Source organism: Scyliorhinus torazame, chromosome 4 (assembly GCF_047496885.1).
Source record: "Scyliorhinus torazame isolate Kashiwa2021f chromosome 4, sScyTor2.1, whole genome shotgun sequence".
NCBI classification, from domain to species: Eukaryota; Metazoa; Chordata; class Chondrichthyes; order Carcharhiniformes; family Scyliorhinidae; genus Scyliorhinus; species Scyliorhinus torazame.
The window spans coordinates 75,603,808-75,629,018 of NC_092710.1; the positions used below are offsets into that span (position 1 = coordinate 75,603,808).

General features: G+C 51.0%; 1 protein-coding gene across 1 annotated transcript in view; it reads right to left on the reverse strand.

Moving 5' to 3' along the window:
* The window catches only part of LOC140410309 (kelch domain-containing protein 9-like), a 61,289-nt gene that overhangs the window by 410 nt on the left and 35,668 nt on the right, over positions 1–25,211 (reverse strand). The gene's annotated exons all lie outside the window — the stretch shown is intronic.

Consider the following 25,211-nt stretch of genomic DNA (forward strand, 5'->3'; position numbering starts at 1 on the left):
ACTGTCCCCATCAAACACTCCCAGGACAGGTACAGCACGGGGTTAGATACAGAGTAAAGCTCCCTCTACACTGTCCCCATCAAACACTCCCAGGACAGGTACAGCACGGGGTTAGATACAGAGTAAAGCTCCCTCTACACTGTCCCCATCAAACACTCCCAGGACAGGTACAGCACGGGGTTAGATACAGAGTAAAGCTCCCTCTACACTGTCCCCATGAAACACTCCCAGGACAGGTACAGCACAGGGTTAGATACAGAGTAAAGCTCCCTCTACACTGTCCCCATGAAACACTCCCAGGACAGGTACAGCACGGGGTTAGATACAGAGTAAAGCTCCCTCTACACTGTCCCCATCAAACACTCCCAGGTCAGGTACAGCATGGGGTTAGATACAGAGTAAAGCTCCCTCTACACTGTCCCTATCAAACACTCCCAGGATAGGTACAGCACGGGGTTAGATACAGAATAAAGCTCCCTCTACACTGTCCCCATCAAACACTCCCAGGACAGGTACAGCACGGGGTTAGATACAGAGTAAAGCTCCCTCTACACTGTCCCCATGAAACACTCCCAGGACAGGTACAGCACGGGGTTAGATACAGAGTAAAGCTCCCTCTACACTGTCCCCATCAAACACTCCCAGGACAGGTACAGCACGGGGTTAGATACAGAGTAAAGCTCTTTGTACACTGTCCCCATCAAACACTCCCAGGACAGGTACAGCACAGGGTTAGATACAGAGTAAAGTTCCCTCTACACTGTCCCCATGAAACACTCCCAGGACAGGTACAGCACGGGGTTAGATACAGAGTAAAGCTCCCTCTACACTGTCCCCATCAAACACTCCCAGGACAGGTACAGCACGGGGTTAGATACAGAGTAAAGCTCCCTCTACACTGTCCCTATCAAACACTCCCAGGATAGGTACAGCACGGGGTTAGATACAGAATAAAGCTCCCTCTACACTGTCCCCATCAAACACTCCCAGGACAGCTACAGCACGGGGTTAGATACAGAGTAAAGTTCCCTCTACACTGTCCCCATCAAACACTCCCGGGACAGGTACAGCACAGGGTTAGATATAGAGTAAAGCTCCCTCTACACTGTCCCCATGAAACACTCCCAGGACAGGTACAGCACGGGGTTAGATACAGAGTAAAGCTCCCTCTACACTGTCCCCATCAAACACTCCCAGGACAGGTACAGCACGGGGTTAGATACAGAGTAAAGCTCCCTCTACACTGTCCCTATCAAACACTCCCAGGATAGGTACAGCACGGGGTTAGATACAGAATAAAGCTCCCTCTACACTGTCCCCATCAAACACTCCCAGGACAGGTACAGCACGGGGTTAGATACAGAGTAAAGTTCCCTCTACACTGTCCCCATCAAACACTCCCGGGACAGGTACAGCACAGGGTTAGATACAGAGTAAAGCTCCCTCTACACTGTCCCCATGAAACACTCCCAGGACAGGTACAGCACAGGGTTAGATACAGAGTAAAGCTCCCTCTACACTGTCCCCATCAAACACTCCCAGGACAGGTACAGCACGGGGTTAGATACAGAGTAAAGCTCCCTCTACACTGTCCCCATGAAACACTCCCAGGACAGGTACAGCACGGGGTTAGATACAGAGTAAAGCTCCCTCTACACTGTCCCCATCAAACACTCCCAGGACAGGTACAGCACGGGGTTAGATACAGAGTAAAGCTCTTTGTACACTGTCCCCATCAAACACTCCCAGGACAGGTACAGCACAGGGTTAGATACAGAGTAAAGCTCCCTCTACACTGTCCCCATGAAACACTCCCAGGACAGGTACAGCACGGGGTTAGATACAGAGTAAAGCTCCCTCTACACTGTCCCCATCAAACACTCCCAGGACAGGTACAGCACGGGGTTAGATACAGAGTAAAGCTCCCTCTACACTGTCCCTATCAAACACTCCCAGAATAGGTACAGCACGGGGTTAGATACAGAATAAAGCTCCCTCTACACTGTCCCCATCAAACACTCCCAGGACAGGTACAGCACGGGGTTAGATACAGAGTAAAGCTCTTTGTACACTGTCCCCATCAAACACTCCCAGGACAGGTACAGCACGGGGTTAGATACAGAGTAAAGCTCCCTCTACACTGTCCCAATCAAACACTCCCAGAACAGGTACAGCACGGGGTTAGATACAGAGTGAAGCTCCCTCTTCACTGTCCCCATCAAACACTCCCCGGACAGGTACAGCACAGGGTTAGATACAGAGTAAAGCTCCCTCTACACTGTCCCCATCAAACACTCCCAGGTCAGGTACAGCACAGGGTTAGATACAGAGTAAAGCTCCCTCTACACTGTCCCCATGAAACACTCCCAGGACAGGTACAGCACGGGGTTAGATACAGAGTAAAGCTCCCTCTACACTGTCCCCATCAAACACTCCCAGGACAGGTACAGCACGGGGTTAGATACAGAGTAAAGCTCTTTGTACACTGTCCCCATCAAACACTCCCAGGACAGGTACAGCACAGGGTTAGATACAGAGTAAAGCTCCCTCTACACTGTCCCCATCAAACACCCCCAGGACAGGTACAGCACGGGGTTAGATACAGAGTAAAGCTCTTTGTACACTGTCCCCATCAAACACTCCCAGGACAGGTACAGCACGGGGTTAGATACAGAGTAAAACTCCCTCTACACTGTCCCAATCAAGCACTCCCAGAACAGGTACAGCACGGGGTTAGATACAGAGTAAAGCTCCCTCTTCACTGTCCCCATCAAACACTCCCCGGACAGGTACAGCACAGGGTTAGATACAGAGTAAAGCTCCCTCTACACTGTCCCCATCAAACACTCCCAGGTCAGGTACAGCACGGGGTTAGATACAGAGTAAAGCTCCCTCTACACTGTCCCCATCAAACACTCCCGGGACAGGTACAGCACAGGGTTAGATACAGAGTAAAGCTCCCTCTACACTGTCCCCATGAAACACTCCCAGGATAGGGACAGCACAGGGTTAGATACAGAGTAAAGCTCCCTCTACACTGTCCCCATGAAACACTCCCAGGACAGGTACAGCACGGGGTTAGATACAGAGTAAAGCTCCCTCTACACTGTCCCCATCAAACACTCCAAGGACAGGTACAGCACGGGGTTAGATACAGAGTAAAGCTCTTTGTACACTGTCCCCATCAAACACTCCCAGGACAGGTACAGCACGGGGTTAGATACAGAGTAAAGCTCCCTCTACACTGTCCCAATCAAACACTCCCAGAACAGGTACAGCACGGGGTTAGATACAGAGTGAAGCTCCCTCTTCACTGTCCCCATCAAACACTCCCCGGACAGGTACAGCACAGGGTTAGATACAGAGTAAAGCTCCCTCTACACTGTCCCCATCAAACACTCCCAGGTCAGGTACAGCACAGGGTTAGATACAGAGTAAAGCTCCCTCTACACTGTCCCCATGAAACACTCCCAGGACAGGTACAGCACGGGGTTAGATACAGAGTAAAGCTCCCTCTACACTGTCCCCATCAAACACTCCCAGGACAGGTACAGCACGGGGTTAGATACAGAGTAAAGCTCTTTGTACACTGTCCCCATCAAACACTCCCACGACAGGTACAGCACAGGGTTAGATACAGAGTAAAGCTCCCTCTACACTGTCCCCATCAAACACTCCCAGGACAGGTACAGCACGGGGTTAGATACAGAGTAAAGCTCTTTGTACACTGTCCCCATCAAACACTCCCAGGACAGGTACAGCACGGGGTTAGATACAGAGTAAAACTCCCTCTACACTGTCCCAATCAAGCACTCCCAGAACAGGTACAGCACGGGGTTAGATACAGAGTAAAGCTCCCTCTTCACTGTCCCCATCAAACACTCCCCGGACAGGTACAGCACAGGGTTAGATACAGAGTAAAGCTCCCTCTACACTGTCCCCATCAAACACTCCCAGGTCAGGTACAGCACGGGGTTAGATACAGAGTAAAGCTCCCTCTACACTGTCCCCATCAAACACTCCCGGGACAGGTACAGCACAGGGTTAGATACAGAGTAAAGCTCCCTCTACACTGTCCCCATGAAACACTCCCAGGATAGGGACAGCACAGGGTTAGATACAGAGTAAAGCTCCCTCTACACTGTCCCCATGAAACACTCCCAGGACAGGTACAGCACGGGGTTAGATACAGAGTAAAGCTCCCTCTACACTGTCCCCATCAAACACTCCAAGGACAGGTACAGCACGGGGTTAGATACAGAGTAAAGCTCTTTGTACACTGTCCCCATCAAACACTCCCAGGACAGGTACAGCACAGGGTTAGATACAGAGTAAAGCTCCCTCTACACTGTCCCCATCAAACACTCCCAGGACAGGTACAGCACGGGGTTAGATACAGAGTAAAGCTCTTTGTACACTGTCCCCATCAAACACTCCCAGGACAGGTACAGCACGGGGTTAGATACAGAGTAAAGCTCCCTCTACACTGCCCCAATCAAACACTCCCAGAACAGGTACAGCACGGGGTTAGATACAGAGTAAAGCTCCCTCTTCACTGTCCCCATCAAACACTCCCCGGACAGGTACAGCACAGGGTTAGTTACAGAGTAAAGCTCCCTCTACACTGTCCCCATCAAACACTCCCAGGACAGGTACAGCACGGGGTTAGATACAGAGTAAAGCTCCCTCTACACTGTCCCTATCAAACACTCCCAGGATAGGTACAGCACGGGGTTAGATACAGAATAAAGCTCCCTCTACACTGTCCCCATCAAACACTCCCAGGACAGGTACAGCACGGGGTTAGATACAGAGTAAAGTTCCCTCTACACTGTCCCCATCAAACACTCCCGGGACAGGTACAGCACAGGGTTAGATACAGAGTAAAGCTCCCTCTACACTGTCCCCATGAAACACTCCCAGGACAGGTACAGCACAGGGTTAGATACAGAGTAAAGCTCCCTCTACACTGTCCCCATGAAACACTCCCAGGACAGGTACAGCACGGGGTTAGATACAGAGTAAAGCTCCCTCTACACTGTCCCCATCAAACACTCCCAGGACAGGTACAGCACGGGGTTAGATACAGAGTAAAGCTCCCTCTACACTGTCCCTATCAAACACTCCCAGAATAGGTACAGCACGGGGTTAGATACAGAATAAAGCTCCCTCTACACTGTCCCCATCAAACACTCCCAGGACAGGTACAGCACGGGGTTAGATACAGAGTAAAGCTCTTTGTACACTGTCCCCATCAAACACTCCCAGGACAGGTACAGCACGGGGTTAGATACAGAGTAAAGCTCCCTCTACACTGTCCCAATCAAACACTCCCAGAACAGGTACAGCACGGGGTTAGATACAGAGTGAAGCTCCCTCTTCACTGTCCCCATCAAACACTCCCCGGACAGGTACAGCACAGGGTTAGATACAGAGTAAAGCTCCCTCTACACTGTCCCCATCAAACACTCCCAGGTCAGGTACAGCACAGGGTTAGATACAGAGTAAAGCTCCCTCTACACTGTCCCCATGAAACACTCCCAGGACAGGTACAGCACGGGGTTAGATACAGAGTAAAGCTCCCTCTACACTGTCCCCATCAAACACTCCCAGGACAGGTACAGCACGGGGTTAGATACAGAGTAAAGCTCTTTGTACACTGTCCCCATCAAACACTCCCAGGACAGGTACAGCACAGGGTTAGATACAGAGTAAAGCTCCCTCTACACTGTCCCCATCAAACACTCCCAGGACAGGTACAGCACGGGGTTAGATACAGAGTAAAGCTCTTTGTACACTGTCCCCATCAAACACTCCCAGGACAGGTACAGCACGGGGTTAGATACAGAGTAAAACTCCCTCTACACTGTCCCAATCAAGCACTCCCAGAACAGGTACAGCACGGGGTTAGATACAGAGTAAAGCTCCCTCTTCACTGTCCCCATCAAACACTCCCCGGACAGGTACAGCACAGGGTTAGATACAGAGTAAAGCTCCCTCTACACTGTCCCCATCAAACACTCCCAGGTCAGGTACAGCACGGGGTTAGATACAGAGTAAAGCTCCCTCTACACTGTCCCCATCAAACACTCCCGGGACAGGTACAGCACAGGGTTAGATACAGAGTAAAGCTCCCTCTACACTGTCCCCATGAAACACTCCCAGGATAGGGACAGCACAGGGTTAGATACAGAGTAAAGCTCCCTCTACACTGTCCCCATGAAACACTCCCAGGACAGGTACAGCACGGGGTTAGATACAGAGTAAAGCTCCCTCTACACTGTCCCCATCAAACACTCCAAGGACAGGTACAGCACGGGGTTAGATACAGAGTAAAGCTCTTTGTACACTGTCCCCATCAAACACTCCCAGGACAGGTACAGCACGGGGTTAGATACAGAGTAAAGCTCCCTCTACACTGTCCCAATCAAACACTCCCAGAACAGGTACAGCACGGGGTTAGATACAGAGTGAAGCTCCCTCTTCACTGTCCCCATCAAACACTCCCCGGACAGGTACAGCACAGGGTTAGATACAGAGTAAAGCTCCCTCTACACTGTCCCCATCAAACACTCCCAGGTCAGGTACAGCACAGGGTTAGATACAGAGTAAAGCTCCCTCTACACTGTCCCCATGAAACACTCCCAGGACAGGTACAGCACGGGGTTAGATACAGAGTAAAGCTCCCTCTACACTGTCCCCATCAAACACTCCCAGGACAGGTACAGCACGGGGTTAGATACAGAGTAAAGCTCTTTGTACACTGTCCCCATCAAACACTCCCACGACAGGTACAGCACAGGGTTAGATACAGAGTAAAGCTCCCTCTACACTGTCCCCATCAAACACTCCCAGGACAGGTACAGCACGGGGTTAGATACAGAGTAAAGCTCTTTGTACACTGTCCCCATCAAACACTCCCAGGACAGGTACAGCACGGGGTTAGATACAGAGTAAAACTCCCTCTACACTGTCCCAATCAAGCACTCCCAGAATAGGTACAGCACGGGGTTAGATACAGAGTAAAGCTCCCTCTTCACTGTCCCCATCAAACACTCCCCGGACAGGTACAGCACAGGGTTAGATACAGAGTAAAGCTCCCTCTACACTGTCCCCATCAAACACTCCCAGGTCAGGTACAGCACGGGGTTAGATACAGAGTAAAGCTCCCTCTACACTGTCCCCATCAAACACACCCGGGACAGGTACAGCACAGGGTTAGATACAGAGTAAAGCTCCCTCTACACTGTCCCCATGAAACACTCCCAGGATAGGGACAGCACAGGGTTAGATACAGAGTAAAGCTCCCTCTACACTGTCCCCATGAAACACTCCCAGGACAGGTACAGCACGGGGTTAGATACAGAGTAAAGCTCCCTCTACACTGTCCCCATCAAACACTCCAAGGACAGGTACAGCACGGGGTTAGATACAGAGTAAAGCTCTTTGTACACTGTCCCCATCAAACACTCCCAGGACAGGTACAGCACAGGGTTAGATACAGAGTAAAGCTCCCTCTACACTGTCCCCATCAAACACTCCCAGGACAGGTACAGCACGGGGTTAGATACAGAGTAAAGCTCTTTGTACACTGTCCCCATCAAACACTCCCAGGACAGGTACAGCACGGGGTTAGATACAGAGTAAAGCTCCCTCTACACTGCCCCAATCAAACACTCCCAGAACAGGTACAGCACGGGGTTAGATACAGAGTAAAGCTCCCTCTTCACTGTCCCCATCAAACACTCCCCGGACAGGTACAGCACAGGGTTAGTTACAGAGTAAAGCTCCCTCTACACTGTCCCCATCAAACACTCCCAGGACAGGTACAGCACGGGGTTAGATACAGAGTAAAGCTCCCTCTACACTGTCCCTATCAAACACTCCCAGGATAGGTACAGCACGGGGTTAGATACAGAATAAAGCTCCCTCTACACTGTCCCCATCAAACACTCCCAGGACAGGTACAGCACGGGGTTAGATACAGAGTAAAGTTCCCTCTACACTGTCCCCATCAAACACTCCCGGGACAGGTACAGCACAGGGTTAGATACAGAGTAAAGCTCCCTCTACACTGTCCCCATGAAACACTCCCAGGACAGGTACAGCACAGGGTTAGATACAGAGTAAAGCTCCCTCTACACTGTCCCCATGAAACACTCCCAGGACAGGTACAGCACGGGGTTAGATACAGAGTAAAGCTCCCTCTACACTGTCCCCATCAAACACTCCCAGGTCAGGTACAGCACGGGGTTAGATACAGAGTAAAGCTCCCTCTACACTGTCCCTATCAAACACTCCCAGGATAGGTACAGCACGGGGTTAGATACAGAATAAAGCTCCCTCTACACTGTCCCCATCAAACACTCCCAGGACAGGTACAGCACGGCGTTAGATACAGAGTAAAGCTCCCTCTACACTGTCCCCATGAAACACTCCCAGGACAGGTACAGCGCGGGGTTAGATACAGAGTAAAGCTCCCTCTACACTGTCCCCATCAAACACTCCCAGGACAGGTACAGCACGGGGTTAGATACAGAGTAAAGCTCTTTGTACACTGTCCGCATCAAACACTCCCAGGACAGGTACAGCACAGGGTTAGATACAGAGTAAAGCTCCCTCTACACTGTCCCCATGAAACACTCCCAGGACAGGTACAGCACGGGGTTAGATACAGAGTAAAGCTCCCTCTACACTGTCCCCATCACACACTCCCAGGACTGGTACAGCACGGGGTTAGATACAGAGTAAAGCTCCCTCTACACTGTCCCCATCAAACACTCCCAGGACAGGTACAGCACGGGGTTAGATACAGAGTAAAGCTCTTTGTACACTGTCCGCATCAAACACTCCCAGGACAGGTACAGCACAGGGTTAGATACAGAGTAAAGCTCCCTCTACACTGTCCCCATCAAACACTCCCAGGACAGGTACAGCACGGGGTTAGATACAGAGTAAAGCTCCCTCTACACTGTCCCTATCAAACACTCCCAGGATTGGTACAGCACGGGGTTAGATACAGAATAAAGCTCCCTCTACACTGTCCCCATCAAACACTCCCAGGACAGGTACAGCACGGGGTTAGATACAGAGTAAAGCTCCCTCTACACTGTCCCCATGAAACACTCCCAGGACAGGTACAGCACGGGGTTAGATACAGAGTAAAGCTCCCTCTACACTGTCCCCATCAAACACTCCCAGGATAGGTACAGCACGGGGTTAGATACAGAGTAAAGCTCTTTGTACACTGTCCCCATCAAACACTCCCAGGACAGGTACAGCACAGGGTTAGATATAGAGTAAAGCTCCCTCTACACTGTCCCCATCAAACACTCCCAGGACAGGTACAGCACGGGGTTAGATACAGAGTAAAGCTCTTTGTACACTGTCCCCATCAAACACTCCCAGGACAGGTACAGCACGGGGTTAGATACAGAGTAAAGCTCCCTCTACACTGTCCCAATCAAACACTCCCAGAACAGGTACAGCACGGGGTTAGATACAGAGTGAAGCTCCCTCTTCACTGTCCCCATCAAACACTCCCCGGACAGGTACAGCACAGGGTTAGATACAGAGTAAAGCTCCCTCTACACTGTCCCCATCAAACACTCCCAGGTCAGGTACAGCACAGGGTTAGATACAGAGTAAAGCTCCCTCTACACTGTCCCCATGAAACACTCCCAGGACAGGTACAGCACGGGGTTAGATACAGAGTAAAGCTCCCTCTACACTGTCCCCATCAAACACTCCCAGGACAGGTACAGCACGGGGTTAGATACAGAGTAAAGCTCTTTGTACACTGTCCCCATCAAACACTCCCAGGAGAGGTACAGCACAGGGTTAGATACAGAGTAAAGCTCCCTCTACACTGTCCCCATCAAACATTCCCAGGATAGGTACAGCACGGGGTTAGATACAGAGTAAAGCTCCCTCTTCACTGTCCCCATCAAACACTCCCCGGACAGGTACAGCACAGGGTTAGTTACAGAGTAAAGCTCCCTCTACACTGTCCCCATCAAACACTCCCAGGACAGGTACAGCACGGGGTTAGATACAGAGTAAAGCTCCCTCTACACTGTCCCTATCAAACACTCCCAGGATAGGTACAGCACGGGGTTAGATACAGAATAAAGCTCCCTCTACACTGTCCCCATCAAACACTCCCAGGACAGGTACAGCACGGGGTTAGATACAGAGTAAAGTTCCCTCTACACTGTCCCCATCAAACACTCCCGGGACAGGTACAGCACAGGGTTAGATACAGAGTAAAGCTCCCTCTACACTGTCCCCATGAAACACTCCCAGGACAGGTACAGCACAGGGTTAGATACAGAGTAAAGCTCCCTCTACACTGTCCCCATGAAACACTCCCAGGACAGGTACAGCACGGGGTTAGATACAGAGTAAAGCTCCCTCTACACTGTCCCCATCAAACACTCCCAGGTCAGGTACAGCACGGGGTTAGATACAGAGTAAAGCTCCCTCTACACTGTCCCTATCAAACACTCCCAGGATAGGTACAGCACGGGGTTAGATACAGAATAAAGCTCCCTCTACACTGTCCCCATCAAACACTCCCAGGACAGGTACAGCACGGCGTTAGATACAGAGTAAAGCTCCCTCTACACTGTCCCCATGAAACACTCCCAGGACAGGTACAGCGCGGGGTTAGATACAGAGTAAAGCTCCCTCTACACTGTCCCCATCAAACACTCCCAGGACAGGTACAGCACGGGGTTAGATACAGAGTAAAGCTCTTTGTACACTGTCCGCATCAAACACTCCCAGGACAGGTACAGCACAGGGTTAGATACAGAGTAAAGCTCCCTCTACACTGTCCCCATGAAACACTCCCAGGACAGGTACAGCACGGGGTTAGATACAGAGTAAAGCTCCCTCTACACTGTCCCCATCACACACTCCCAGGACTGGTACAGCACGGGGTTAGATACAGAGTAAAGCTCCCTCTACACTGTCCCCATCAAACACTCCCAGGACAGGTACAGCACGGGGTTAGATACAGAGTAAAGCTCTTTGTACACTGTCCGCATCAAACACTCCCAGGACAGGTACAGCACAGGGTTAGATACAGAGTAAAGCTCCCTCTACACTGTCCCCATCAAACACTCCCAGGACAGGTACAGCACGGGGTTAGATACAGAGTAAAGCTCCCTCTACACTGTCCCTATCAAACACTCCCAGGATTGGTACAGCACGGGGTTAGATACAGAATAAAGCTCCCTCTACACTGTCCCCATCAAACACTCCCAGGACAGGTACAGCACGGGGTTAGATACAGAGTAAAGCTCCCTCTACACTGTCCCCATGAAACACTCCCAGGACAGGTACAGCACGGGGTTAGATACAGAGTAAAGCTCCCTCTACACTGTCCCCATCAAACACTCCCAGGATAGGTACAGCACGGGGTTAGATACAGAGTAAAGCTCTTTGTACACTGTCCCCATGAAACACTCCCAGGACAGGTACAGCACGGGGTTAGATACAGAGTAAAGCTCCCTCTACACTGTCCCCATCAAACACTCCCAGGACAGGTACAGCACGGGGTTAGATACAGAGTAAAGCTCTTTGTACACTGTCCCCATCAAACACTCCCAGGACAGGTACAGCACAGGGTTAGATACAGAGTAAAGCTCCCTCTACACTGTCCCCATCAAACACTCCCAGGACAGGTACAGCACGGGGTTAGATACAGAGTAAAGCTCTTTGTACACTGTCCCCATCAAACACTCCCAGGACAGGTACAGCACGGGGTTAGATACAGAGTAAAGCTCCCTCTACACTGTCCCAATCAAGCACTCCCAGAACAGGTACAGCACGGGGTTAGATACAGAGTAAAGCTCCCTCTTCACTGTCCCCATCAAACACTCCCCGGACAGGTACAGCACAGGGTTAGATACAGAGTAAAGCTCCCTCTACACTGTCCCCATCAAACACTCCCAGGTCAGGTACAGCACGGGGTTAGATACAGAGTAAAGCTCCCTCTACACTGTCCCCATCAAACACTCCCAGGACAGGTACAGCACGGGGTTAGATACAGAGTAAAGCTCCCTCTACACTGTCCCCATCAAACACTCCCAGGACAGGTACAGCACGGGGTTAGGTACAGAGTAAAGTTCCCTCTACACTGTCCCCATCAAACACTCCCGGGACAGGTACAGCACAGGGTTAGATACAGAGTAAAGCTCCCTCTACACTGTCCCCATGAAACACTCCCAGGACAGGGACAGCACAGGGTTAGATACAGAGTAAAGCTCCCTCTACACTGTCCCCATGAAACACTCCCAGGACAGGTACAGCACGGGGTTAGATACAGAGTAAAGCTCCCTCTACACTGTCCCCATCAAACACTCCCAGGACAGGTACAGCACGGGGTTAGATACAGAGTAAAGTTCCCTCTACACTGTCCCCATCAAACACTCCCGGGACAGGTACAGCACAGGGTTAGATACAGAGTAAAGCTCCCTCTACACTGTCCCCATGAAACACTCCCAGGACAGGTACAGCACGGGGTTAGATACAGAGTAAAGCTCCCTCTACACTGTCCCCATCAAACACTCCCAGGACAGGTACAGCACGGGGTTAGATACAGAGTAAAGCTCCCTCTACACTGTCCCTATCAAACACTCCCAGGATAGGTACAGCACGGGGTTAGATACAGAATAAAGCTCCCTCTACACTGTCCCCATCAAACACTCCCAGGACAGGTACAGCACGGGGTTAGATACAGAGTAAAGTTCCCTCTACACTGTCCCCATCAAACACTCCCGGGACAGGTACAGCACAGGGTTAGATACAGAGTAAAGCTCCCTCTACACTGTCCCCATGAAACACTCCCAGGACAGGTACAGCACAGGGTTAGATACAGAGTAAAGCTCCCTCTACACTGTCCCCATGAAACACTCCCAGGACAGGTACAGCACGGAGTTTAGATACAGAGTAAAGCTCCCTCTCCACTGTCCCCATCAAACACTCCCAGGTCAGGTACAGCACGGGGTTAGATACAGAGTAAAGCTCCCTCTACACTGTCCCTATCAAACACTCCCAGGATAGGTACAGCACGGGGTTAGATACAGAATAAAGCTCCCTCTACACTGTCCCCATCAAACACTCCCAGGACAGGTACAGCACGGGGTTAGATACAGAGTAAAGCTCCCTCTACACTGTCCCCATGAAACACTCCCAGGACAGGTACAGCACGGGGTTAGATACAGAGTAAAGCTCCCTCTACACTGTCCCCATGAAACACTCCCAGGACAGGTACAGCACGGGGTTAGATACAGAGTAAAGCTCCCTCTACACTGTCCCCATGAAACACTCCCAGGACAGGTACAGCACGGGGTTAGATACAGAGTAAAGCTCCCTCTACACTGTCCCCATCAAACACTCCCAGGACAGGTACAGCACGGGGTTAGATACAGAGTAAAGTTCCCTCTACACTGTCCCCATCAAACACTCCCGGGACAGGTACAGCACAGGGTTAGATACAGAGTAAAGCTCCCTCTACACTGTCCCCATGAAACACTCCCAGGACAGGTACAGCACGGGGTTAGATACAGAGTAAAGCTCCCTCTACACTGTCCCCATCAAACACTCCCAGGACAGGTACAGCACGGGGTTAGATACAGAGTAAAGCTCCCTCTACACTGTCCCTATCAAACACTCCCAGGATAGGTACAGCACGGGGTTAGATACAGAATAAAGCTCCCTCTACACTGTCCCCATCAAACACTCCCAGGACAGGTACAGCACGGGGTTAGATACAGAGTAAAGTTCCCTCTACACTGTCCCCATCAAACACTCCCGGGACAGGTACAGCACAGGGTTAGATACAGAGTAAAGCTCCCTCTACACTGTCCCCATGAAACACTCCCAGGACAGGTACAGCACAGGGTTAGATACAGAGTAAAGCTCCCTCTACACTGTCCCCATGAAACACTCCCAGGACAGGTACAGCACGGAGTTTAGATACAGAGTAAAGCTCCCTCTCCACTGTCCCCATCAAACACTCCCAGGTCAGGTACAGCACGGGGTTAGATACAGAGTAAAGCTCCCTCTACACTGTCCCTATCAAACACTCCCAGGATAGGTACAGCACGGGGTTAGATACAGAATAAAGCTCCCTCTACACTGTCCCCATCAAACACTCCCAGGACAGGTACAGCACGGGGTTAGATACAGAGTAAAGCTCCCTCTACACTGTCCCCATGAAACACTCCCAGGACAGGTACAGCACGGGGTTAGATACAGAGTAAAGCTCCCTCTACACTGTCCCCATGAAACACTCCCAGGACAGGTACAGCACGGGGTTAGATACAGAGTAAAGCTCCCTCTACACTGTCCCCATCAAACACTCCCAGGACAGGTACAGCACGGGGTTAGATACAGAGTAAAGCTCCCTCTACACTGTCCCTATCAAACACTCCCAGAATAGGTACAGCACGGGGTTAGATACAGAATAAAGCTCCCTCTACACTGTCCCCATCAAACACTCCCAGGACAGGTACAGCACGGGGTTAGATACAGAGTAAAGCTCTTTGTACACTGTCCCCATCAAACACTCCCAGGACAGGTACAGCACGGGGTTAGATACAGAGTAAAGCTCCCTCTACACTGTCCCAATCAAACACTCCCAGAACAGGTACAGCACGGGGTTAGATACAGAGTGAAGCTCCCTCTTCACTGTCCCCATCAAACACTCCCCGGACAGGTACAGCACAGGGTTAGATACAGAGTAAAGCTCCCTCTACACTGTCCCCATCAAACACTCCCAGGTCAGGTACAGCACAGGGTTAGATACAGAGTAAAGCTCCCTCTACACTGTCCCCATGAAACACTCCCAGGACAGGTACAGCACGGGGTTAGATACAGAGTAAAGCTCCCTCTACACTGTCCCCATCAAACACTCCCAGGACAGGTACAGCACGGGGTTAGATACAGAGTAAAGCTCTTTGTACACTGTCCCCATCAAACACTCCCAGGACAGGTACAGCACAGGGTTAGATACAGAGTAAAGCTCCCTCTCCACTGTCCCCATCAAACACTCCCAGGACAGGTACAGCACGGGGTTAGATACAGAGTAAAGCTCTTTGTACACTGTCCCCATCAAACACTCCCAGGACAGGTACAGCACGGGGTTAGATACAGAGTAAAACTCCCTCTACACTGTCCCAATCAAGCACTCCCAGAACAGGTACAGCACGGGGTTAGATACAGAGTAAAGCTCCCTCTTCACTGTCCCCATCAAACACTCCCCGGACAGGTACAGCACAGGGTTAGATACAGAGTAAAGCTCCCTCTACACTGTCCCCATCAAACACTCCCAGGTCAGGTACAGCACGGGGTTAGATACAGAGTAAAGCTCCCTCTACACTGTCCCCATCAAACACTCCCGGGACAGGTACAGCACAGGGTTAGATACAGAGTAAAGCTCCCTCTACACTGTCCCCATGAAACACTCCTAGGATAGGGACAGCACAGGGTTAGATACAGAGTAAAGCTCCCTCTACACTGTCCCCATGAAACACTCCCAGGACAGGTACAGCACGGGGTTAGATACAGAGTAAAGCTCCCTCTACACTGTCCCCATCAAACACTCCAAGGACAGGTACAGCACGGGGTTAGATACAGAGTAAAGCTCTTTGTACACTGTCCCCATCAAACACTCCCAGGACAGGTACAGCACAGGGTTAGATACAGAGTAAAGCTCCCTCTACACTGTCCCCATCAAACACTCACAGGACAGGTACAGCACGGGGTTAGATACAGAGTAAAGCTCTTTGTACACTGTCCCCATCAAACACTCCCAGGACAGGTACAGCACGGGGTTAGATACAGAGTAAAGCTCCCTCTACACTGCCCCAATCAAACACTCCCAGAACAGGTACAGCACGGGGTTAGATACAGAGTAAAGCTCCCTCTTCACTGTCCCCATCAAACACTCCCCGGACAGGTACAGCACAGGGTTAGTTACAGAGTAAAGCTCCCTCTACACTGTCCCCATCAAACACTCCCAGGACAGGTACAGCACGGGGTTAGATACAGAGTAAAGCTCCCTCTACACTGTCCCTATCAAACACTCCCAGGATAGGTACAGCACGGGGTTAGATACAGAATAAAGCTCCCTCTACACTGTCCCCATCAAACACTCCCAGGACAGGTACAGCACGGGGTTAGATACAGAGTAAAGTTCCCTCTACACTGTCCCCATCAAACACTCCCGGGACAGGTACAGCACAGGGTTAGATACAGAGTAAAGCTCCCTCTACACTGTCCCCATGAAACACTCCCAGGACAGGTACAGCACAGGGTTAGATACAGAGTAAAGCTCCCTCTACACTGTCCCCATGAAACACTCCCAGGACAGGTACAGCACGGGGTTAGATACAGAGTAAAGCTCCCTCTACACTGTCCCCATCAAACACTCCCAGGTCAGGTACAGCACGGGGTTAGATACAGAGTAAAGCTCCCTCTACACTGTCCCTATCAAACACTCCCAGGATAGGTACAGCACGGGGTTAGATACAGAATAAAGCTCCCTCTACACTGTCCCCATCAAACACTCCCAGGACAGGTACAGCACGGGGTTAGATACAGAGTAAAGCTCCCTCTACACTGTCCCCATGAAACACTCCCAGGACAGGTACAGCACGGGGTTAGATACAGAGTAAAGCTCCCTCTACACTGTCCCCATCAAACACTCCCAGGACAGGTACAGCACGGGGTTAGATACAGAGTAAAGCTCTTTGTACACTGTCCCCATCAAACACTCCCAGGACAGGTACAGCACAGGGTTAGATACAGAGTAAAGCTCCCTCTACACTGTCCCCATGAAACACTCCCAGGACAGGTACAGCACGGGGTTAGATACAGAGTAAAGCTCCCTCTACACTGTCCCCATCAAACACTCCCAGGACAGGTACAGCACGGGGTTAGATACAGAGTAAAGCTCCCTCTACACTGTCCCTATCAAACACTCCAAGGATTGGTACAGCACGGGGTTAGATACAGAATAAAGCTCCCTCTACACTGTCCCCATCAAACACTCCCAGGACAGGTACAGCACGGGGTTAGATACAGAGTAAAGCTCCCTCTACACTGTCCCCATGAAACACTCCCAGGACAGGTACAGCACGGGGTTAGATACAGAGTAAAGCTCCCTCTACACTGTCCCCATCAAACACTCCCAGGACAGGTACAGCACGGGGTTAGATACAGAGTAAAGCTCTTTGTACACTGTCCCCATCAAACACTCCCAGGACAGGTACAGCACAGGGTTAGATATAGAGTAAAGCTCCCTCTACACTGTCCCCATCAAACACTCCCAGGACAGGTACAGCACGGGGTTAGATACAGAGTAAAGCTCTTTGTACACTGTCCCCATCAAACACTCCCAGGACAGGTACAGCACGGGGTTAGATACAGAGTAAAGCTCCCTCTACACTGTCCCAATCAAACACTCCCAGAACAGGTACAGCACGGGGTTAGATACAGATTGAAGCTCCCTCTTCACTGTCCCCATCAAACACTCCCCGGACAGGTACAGCACAGGGTTAGATACAGAGTAAAGCTCCCTCTACACTGTCCCCATCAAACACTCCCAGGTCAGGTACAGCACAGGGTTAGATACAGAGTAAAGCTCCCTCTACACTGTCCCCATGAAACACTCCCAGGACAGGTACAGCACGGGGTTAGATACAGAGTAAAGCTCCCTCTACACTGTCCCCATCAAACACTCCCAGGACAGGTACAGCACGGGGTTAGATACAGAGTAAAGCTCTTTGTACACTGTCCCCATCAAACACTCCCAGGACAGGTACAGCACAGGGTTAGATACAGAGTAAAGCTCCCTCTACACTGTCCCCATCAAACACTCCCAGGACAGGTACAGCACGGGGTTAGATACAGAGTAAAGCTCTTTGTACACTGTCCCCATCAAACACTCCCAGGACAGGTACAGCACGGGGTTAGATACAGAGTAAAGCTCCCTCTACACTGTCCCAATCAAACACTCCCAGAACAGGTACAGCACGGGGTTAGATACAGAGTAAAGCTCCCTCTTCACTGTCCCCATCAAACACTCCCCGGACAGGTACAGCACAGGGTTAGATACAGAGTAAAGCTCCCTCTACACTGTCCCCATCAAACACTCCCAGGACAGGTACAGCACGGGGTTAGATACAGAGTAAAGCTCTTTGTACACTGTCCCCATGAAACACTCCCAGGACAGGTACAGCACGGGGTTAGATACAGAGTAAAGCTCCCTCTACACTGTCCCAATCAAACACTCCCAGAACAGGTACAGCACGGGGTTAGATACAGAGTAAAGCTCCCTCTTCACTGTCCCCATCAAACACTCCCCGGACAGGTACAGCACAGGGTTAGATACAGAGTAAAGCTCCCTCTACACTGTCCCCATCAAACACTCCCAGGTCAGCTACAGCACGGGGTTAGATACAGAGTAAAGCTCCCTCTACACTGTCCCCATCAAACACTCCCAGGACAGGTACAGCACGGGGTTAGATACAGAGTAAAGCTCCCTCTACACTGTCCCCATCAAACACTCCCAGGACAGGTACAGCACGGGGTTAGATACAGAGTAAAGTTCCCTCTACACTGTCCCCATCAAACACTCCCGGGACAGGTACAGCACAGGGTTAGATACAGAGTAAAGCTCCCTCTACACTGTCCCCATGAAACACTCCCAGGACAGGTACAGCACAGGGTTAGATACAGAGTAAAGCTCCCTCTACACTGTCCCCATGAAACACTCCCAGGACAGGTACAGCACGGGGTTAGATACAGAGTAAAGCTCCCTCGACACTGTCCCCATCAAACACTCCCAGGACAGGTACAGGACGGGGTTAGATACAGAGTAAAGCTCTTTGTACACTGTCCCCATCAAACACTCCCAGGGCAGGTACAGCACAGGGTTAGATACAGAGTAAAGCTCCCTCTACATTGTCCCCATCAAACACTCCCAGGACAGGTACAGCACGGGGTTAGATACAGAGTAAAGCTCCCTCTACACTGTCCCCATCAAACACTCCCAGGTCAGGTCCAGCACGGGGTTAGATACAGAGTAAAGCTCCCTCTACACTGTCCCTATCAAACACTCCCAGGATAGGTACAGCACGGGGTTAGATACAGAATAAAGCTCCCTCTACACTGTCCCCATCAAACACTCCCAGGACAGGTACAGCACGGGGTTAGATACAGAGTAAAGCTCCCTCGACACTGTCCCCATGAAACACTCCCAGGACAGGTACAGCACGGGGTTAGATACAGAGTAAAGCTCCCTCTACACTGTCCCCATCAAACACTCCCAGGACAGGTACAGCACGGGGTTAGATACAGAGTAAAGCTCCCTCTACACTGTCCCCATCAAACACTCCCAGGACAGGTACAGCACGGGGTTAGATACAGAGTAAAGCTCCCTCTACACTGTCCCTATCAAACACTCCCAGGATAGGTACAGCACGGGGTTAGATACAGAATAAAGCTCCCTCTACACTGTCCCCATCAAACACTCCCAGGACAGGTACAGCACGGGGTTAGATACAGAGTAAAGCTCCCTCTACACTGTCCCCATGAAACACTCCCAGGACAGGTACAGCACGGGGTTAGATACAGAGTAAAGCTCCCTCTACACTGTCCCCATCAAACACTCCCAGGACAGGTACAGCACGGGGTTAGATACAGAGTAAAGCTCTTTGTACACTGTCCCCATCAAACACTCCCAGGACAGGTGCAGCACAGGGTTAGATACAGAGTAAAGCTCCCTCTACACTGTCCCCATCAAACACTCCCAGGACAGGTACAGCACGGGGTTAGATACAGAGTAAAGCTCTTTGTACACTGTCCCCATCAAACACTCCCAGGACAGGTACAGCACGGGGTTAGATACAGAGTAAAGCTCCCTCTACACTGTCCCAATCAAACACTCCCAGAACAGGTACAGCACGGGGTTAGATACAGAGTAAAGCTCCCTCTTCACTGTCCCCATCAAACACTCCCCGGACAGGTACAGCACAGGGTTAGATACAGAGTAAAGCTCCCTCTACACTGTCCCCATCAAACACTCCCAGGTCAGGTACAGCACAGGGTTAGATACAGAGTAAAGCTCCCTCTACACTGTCCCCATCAAACACTCCCAGGACAGGTACAGCACGGGGTTAGATACAGAGTAAAGCTCCCTCTACACTGTCCCCATGAAACACTCCCAGGACAGGGACAGCACAGGGTTCGATACAGAGTAAAGCTCCCTCTACACTGTCCCCATGAAACACTCCCAGGACAGGTACAGCACGGGGTTAGATACAGAGTAAAGCTCCCTCTACACTGTCCCCATCAAACACTCCCAGGACAGGTACAGCACGGGGTTAGATACAGAGTAAAGCTCTTTGTACACTGTCCCCATCAAACACTCCCAGGTCAGGTACAGCACAGGGTTAGATACAGAGTAAAGCTCCCTCTACACTGTCCCCATGAAACACTCCCAGGACAGGTACAGCACGGGGTTAGATACAGAGTAAAGCTCCCTCTACACTGTCCCCATCAAACACTCCCAGGACAGGTACAGCACGGGGTTAGATACAGAGTAAAGCTCTTTGTACACTGTCCCCATCAAACACTCCCAGGACAGGTACAGCACAGGGTTAGATACAGAGTAAAGCTCCCTCTACACTGTCCCCATCAAACACTCCCAGGACAGGTACAGCACGGGGTTAGATACAGAGTAAAGCTCTTTGTACACTGTCCCCATCAAACACTCCCAGGACAGGTACAGCACGGGGTTAGATACAGAGTAAAGCTCCCTCTACACTGTCCCAATCAAGCACTCCCAGAACAGGTACAGCACGGGGTTAGATACAGAGTAAAGCTCCCTCTTCACTGTCCCCATCAAACACTCCCCGGACAGGTACAGCACAGGGTTAGATACAGAGTAAAGCTCCCTCTACACTGTCCCCATCAAACACTCCCAGGTCAGGTACAGCACGGGGTTAGATACAGAGTAAAGCTCCCTCTACACTGTCCTCATCAAACACTCCCAGGACAGGTACAGCACGGGGTTAGATACAGAGTAAAGCTCCCTCTACACTGTCCCCATCAAACACTCCGAGGACCGGGACAGCACAGTGTTAGATACAGAGTAAAGCTCCCTCTACACTGTCCCCATGAAACACTCCCAGGACAGGTACAGCACGGGGTTAGATACAGAGTAAAGCTCTTTGTACACTGTCCCCATCAAACACTCCCAGGACAGGTACAGCACGGGGTTAGATACAGAGTAAAGCTCTTTGTACACTGTCCCCATCAAACACTCCCAGGACAGGTACAGCACAGGGTTAGATACAGAGTAAAGCTCCCTCTACACTGTCCCCATCAAACACTCCCAGGACAGGTACAGCACGGGGTTAGATACAGAGTAAAGCTCTTTGTACACTGTCCCCATCAAACACTCCCAGGACAGGTACAGCACGGGGTTAGATACAGAGTAAAGCTCCCTCTACACTGCCCCAATCAAACACTCCCAGAACAGGTACAGCACGGGGTTAGATACAGAGTAAAGCTCCCTCTTCACTGTCCCCATCAAACACTCCCCGGACAGGTACAGCACAGGGTTAGTTCCAGAGTAAAGCTCCCTCTACACTGTCCCCATCAAACACTCCCAGGTCAGGTACAGCACAGGGTTAGATACAGAGTAAAGCTCCCTCTACACTGTCCCCATGAAACACTCCCAGGACAGGTACAGCACGGGGTTAGATACAGAGTAAAGCTCCCTCTACACTGTCCCCATCAAACACTCCCAGGACAGGTACAGCACGGGGTTAGATACAGAGTAAAGCTCTTTGTACACTGTCCCCATCAAACACTCCCAGGACAGGTACAGCACGGGGTTAGATACAGAGTAAAGCTCTTTGTACACTGTCCCCATCAAACACTCCCAGGACAGGTACAGCACGGGGTTAGATACAGAGTAAAGCTCCCTCTACACTGTCTCAATCAAACACTCCCAGAACAGGTACAGCACGGGGTTGGATACAGAGTAAAACTCCCTCTTCACTGTCCCCATCAAACACTCCCCGGACAGGTACAGCACGGGGTTAGATACAGAGTAAAGTTCCCTCTACACTGTCCCCATCAAACACTCCCGGGACAGGTACAGCACAGGGTTAGATACAGAGTAAAGCTCCCTCTACACTGTCCCCATGAAACACTCCCAGGACAGGTACAGCACAGGGTTAGATACAGAGTAAAGCTCCCTCTACACTGTCCCCATGAAACACTCCCAGGACAGGTACAGCACGGGGTTAGATACAGAGTAAAGCTCCCTCGACACTGTCCCTATCAAACACTCCCAGGATAGGTACAGCACGGGGTTAGATACAGAATAAAGCTCCCTCTACACTGTCCCCATCAAACACTCCCAGGACAGGTACAGCACGGGGTTAGATACAGAGTAAAGCTCCCTCTACACTGTCCCCATGAAACACTCCCAGGACAGGTACAGCACGGGGTTAGATACAGAGTAAAGCTCCCTCTACACTGTCCCCATCAAACACTCCCAGGACAGGTACAGCACGGGGTTAGATACAGAGTAAAGCTCTTTGTACACTGTCCCCATCAAACACTCCCAGGACAGGTGCAGCACAGGGTTAGATACAGAGTAAAGCTCCCTCTACACTGTCCCCATCAAACACTCCCAGGACAGGTACAGCACGGGGTTAGATACAGAGTAAAGCTCTTTGTACACTGTCCCCATCAAACACTCCCAGGACAGGTACAGCACGGGGTTAGATACAGAGTAAAGCTCCCTCTACACTGTCCCAATCAAACACTCCCAGAACAGGTACAGCACGGGGTTAGATACAGAGTAAAGCTCCCTCTTCACTGTCCCCATCAAACACTCCCCGGACAGGTACAGCACAGGGTTAGATACAGAGTAAAGCTCCCTCTACACTGTCCCCATCAAACACTCCCAGGTCAGGTACAGCACAGGGTTAGATACAGAGTAAAGCTCCCTCTACACTGTCCCCATCAAACACTCCCAGGACAGGTACAGCACGGGGTTAGATACAGAGTAAAGCTCCCTCTACACTGTCCCCATGAAACACTCCCAGGACAGGGACAGCACAGGGTTAGATACAGAGTAAAGCTCCCTCTACACTGTCCCCATGAAACACTCCCAGGACAGGTACAGCACGGGGTTAGATACAGAGTAAAGCTCCCTCTACACTGTCCCCATCAAACACTCCCAGGACAGGTACAGCACGGGGTTAGATACAGAGTAAAGCTCTTTGTACACTGTCCCCATCAAACACTCCCAGGTCAGGTACAGCACAGGGTTAGATACAGAGTAAAGCTCCCTCTACACTGTCCCCATGAAACACTCCCAGGACAGGTACAGCACGGGGTTAGATACAGAGTAAAGCTCCCTCTACACTGTCCCCATCAAACACTCCCAGGACAGGTACAGCACGGGGTTAGATACAGAGTAAAGCTCTTTGTACACTGTCCCCATCAAACACTCCCAGGACAGGTACAGCACAGGGTTAGATACAGAGTAAAGCTCCCTCTACACTGTCCCCATCAAACACTCCCAGGACAGGTACAGCACGGGGTTAGATACAGAGTAAAGCTCTTTGTACACTGTCCCCATCAAACACTCCCAGGACAGGTACAGCACGGGGTTAGATACAGAGTAAAGCTCCCTCTACACTGTCCCAATCAAGCACTCCCAGAACAGGTACAGCACGGGGTTAGATACAGAGTAAAGCTCCCTCTTCACTGTCCCCATCAAACACTCCCCGGACAGGTACAGCACAGGGTTAGATACAGAGTAAAGCTCCCTCTACACTGTCCCCATCAAACACTCCCAGGTCAGGTACAGCACGGGGTTAGATACAGAGTAAAGCTCCCTCTACACTGTCCTCATCAAACACTCCCAGGACAGGTACAGCACGGGGTTAGATACAGAGTAAAGCTCCCTCTACACTGTCCCCATCAAACACTCCCAGGACAGGTACAGCACGGGGTTAGATACAGAGTAAAGCTCTTTGTACACTGTCCCCATCAAACACTCCCAGGACAGGTACAGCACGGGGTTAGATACAGAGTAAAGCTCCCTCTACACTGTCCCCATCAAACACTCCCAGGACAGGTACAGCACGGGGTTAGATACAGAGTAAAGCTCTTTGTACACTGTCCCCATCAAACACTCCCAGGACAGGTACAGCACGGGGTTAGATACAGAGTAAAGCTCCCTCTACACTGTCCCAATCAAACACTCCCAGAACAGGTACAGCACGGGGTTAGATACAGAGTAAAGCTCCCTCTTCACTGTCCCCATCAAACACTCCCCGGACAGGTACAGCACAGGGTTAGATACAGAGTAAAGCTCCCTCTACACTGTCCCCATCAAACACTCCCAGGTCAGGTACAGCACAGGGTTAGATACAGAGTAAAGCTCCCTCTACACTGTCCCCATCAAACACTCCCAGGACAGGTACAGCACGGGGTTAGATACAGAGTAAAGCTCCCTCTACACTGTCCCCATGAAACACTCCCAGGACAGGGACAGCACAGGGTTAGATACAGAGTAAAGCTCCCTCTACACTGTCCCCATGAAACACTCCCAGGACAGGTACAGCACGGGGTTAGATACAGAGTAAAGCTCCCTCTACACTGTCCCCATCAAACACTCCCAGGACAGGTACAGCACGGGGTTAGATACAGAGTAAAGCTCTTTGTACACTGTCCCCATCAAACACTCCCAGGTCAGGTACAGCACAGGGTTAGATACAGAGTAAAGCTCCCTCTACACTGTCCCCATCAAACACTCCCAGGACAGGTACAGCACGGGGTTAGATACAGAGTAAAGCTCCCTCTACACTGTCCCCATCAAACACTCCCAGGACAGGTACAGCACGGGGTTAGATACAGAGTAAAGCTCTTTGTACACTGTCCCCATCAAACACTCCCAGGACAGGTACAGCACAGGGTTAGATACAGAGTAAAGCTCCCTCTACACTGTCCCCATCAAACACTCCCAGGACAGGTACAGCACGGGGTTAGATACAGAGTAAAGCTCTTTGTACACTGTCCCCATCAAACACTCCCAGGACAGGTACAGCACGGGGTTAGATACAGAGTAAAGCTCCCTCTACACTGTCCCAATCAAGCACTCCCAG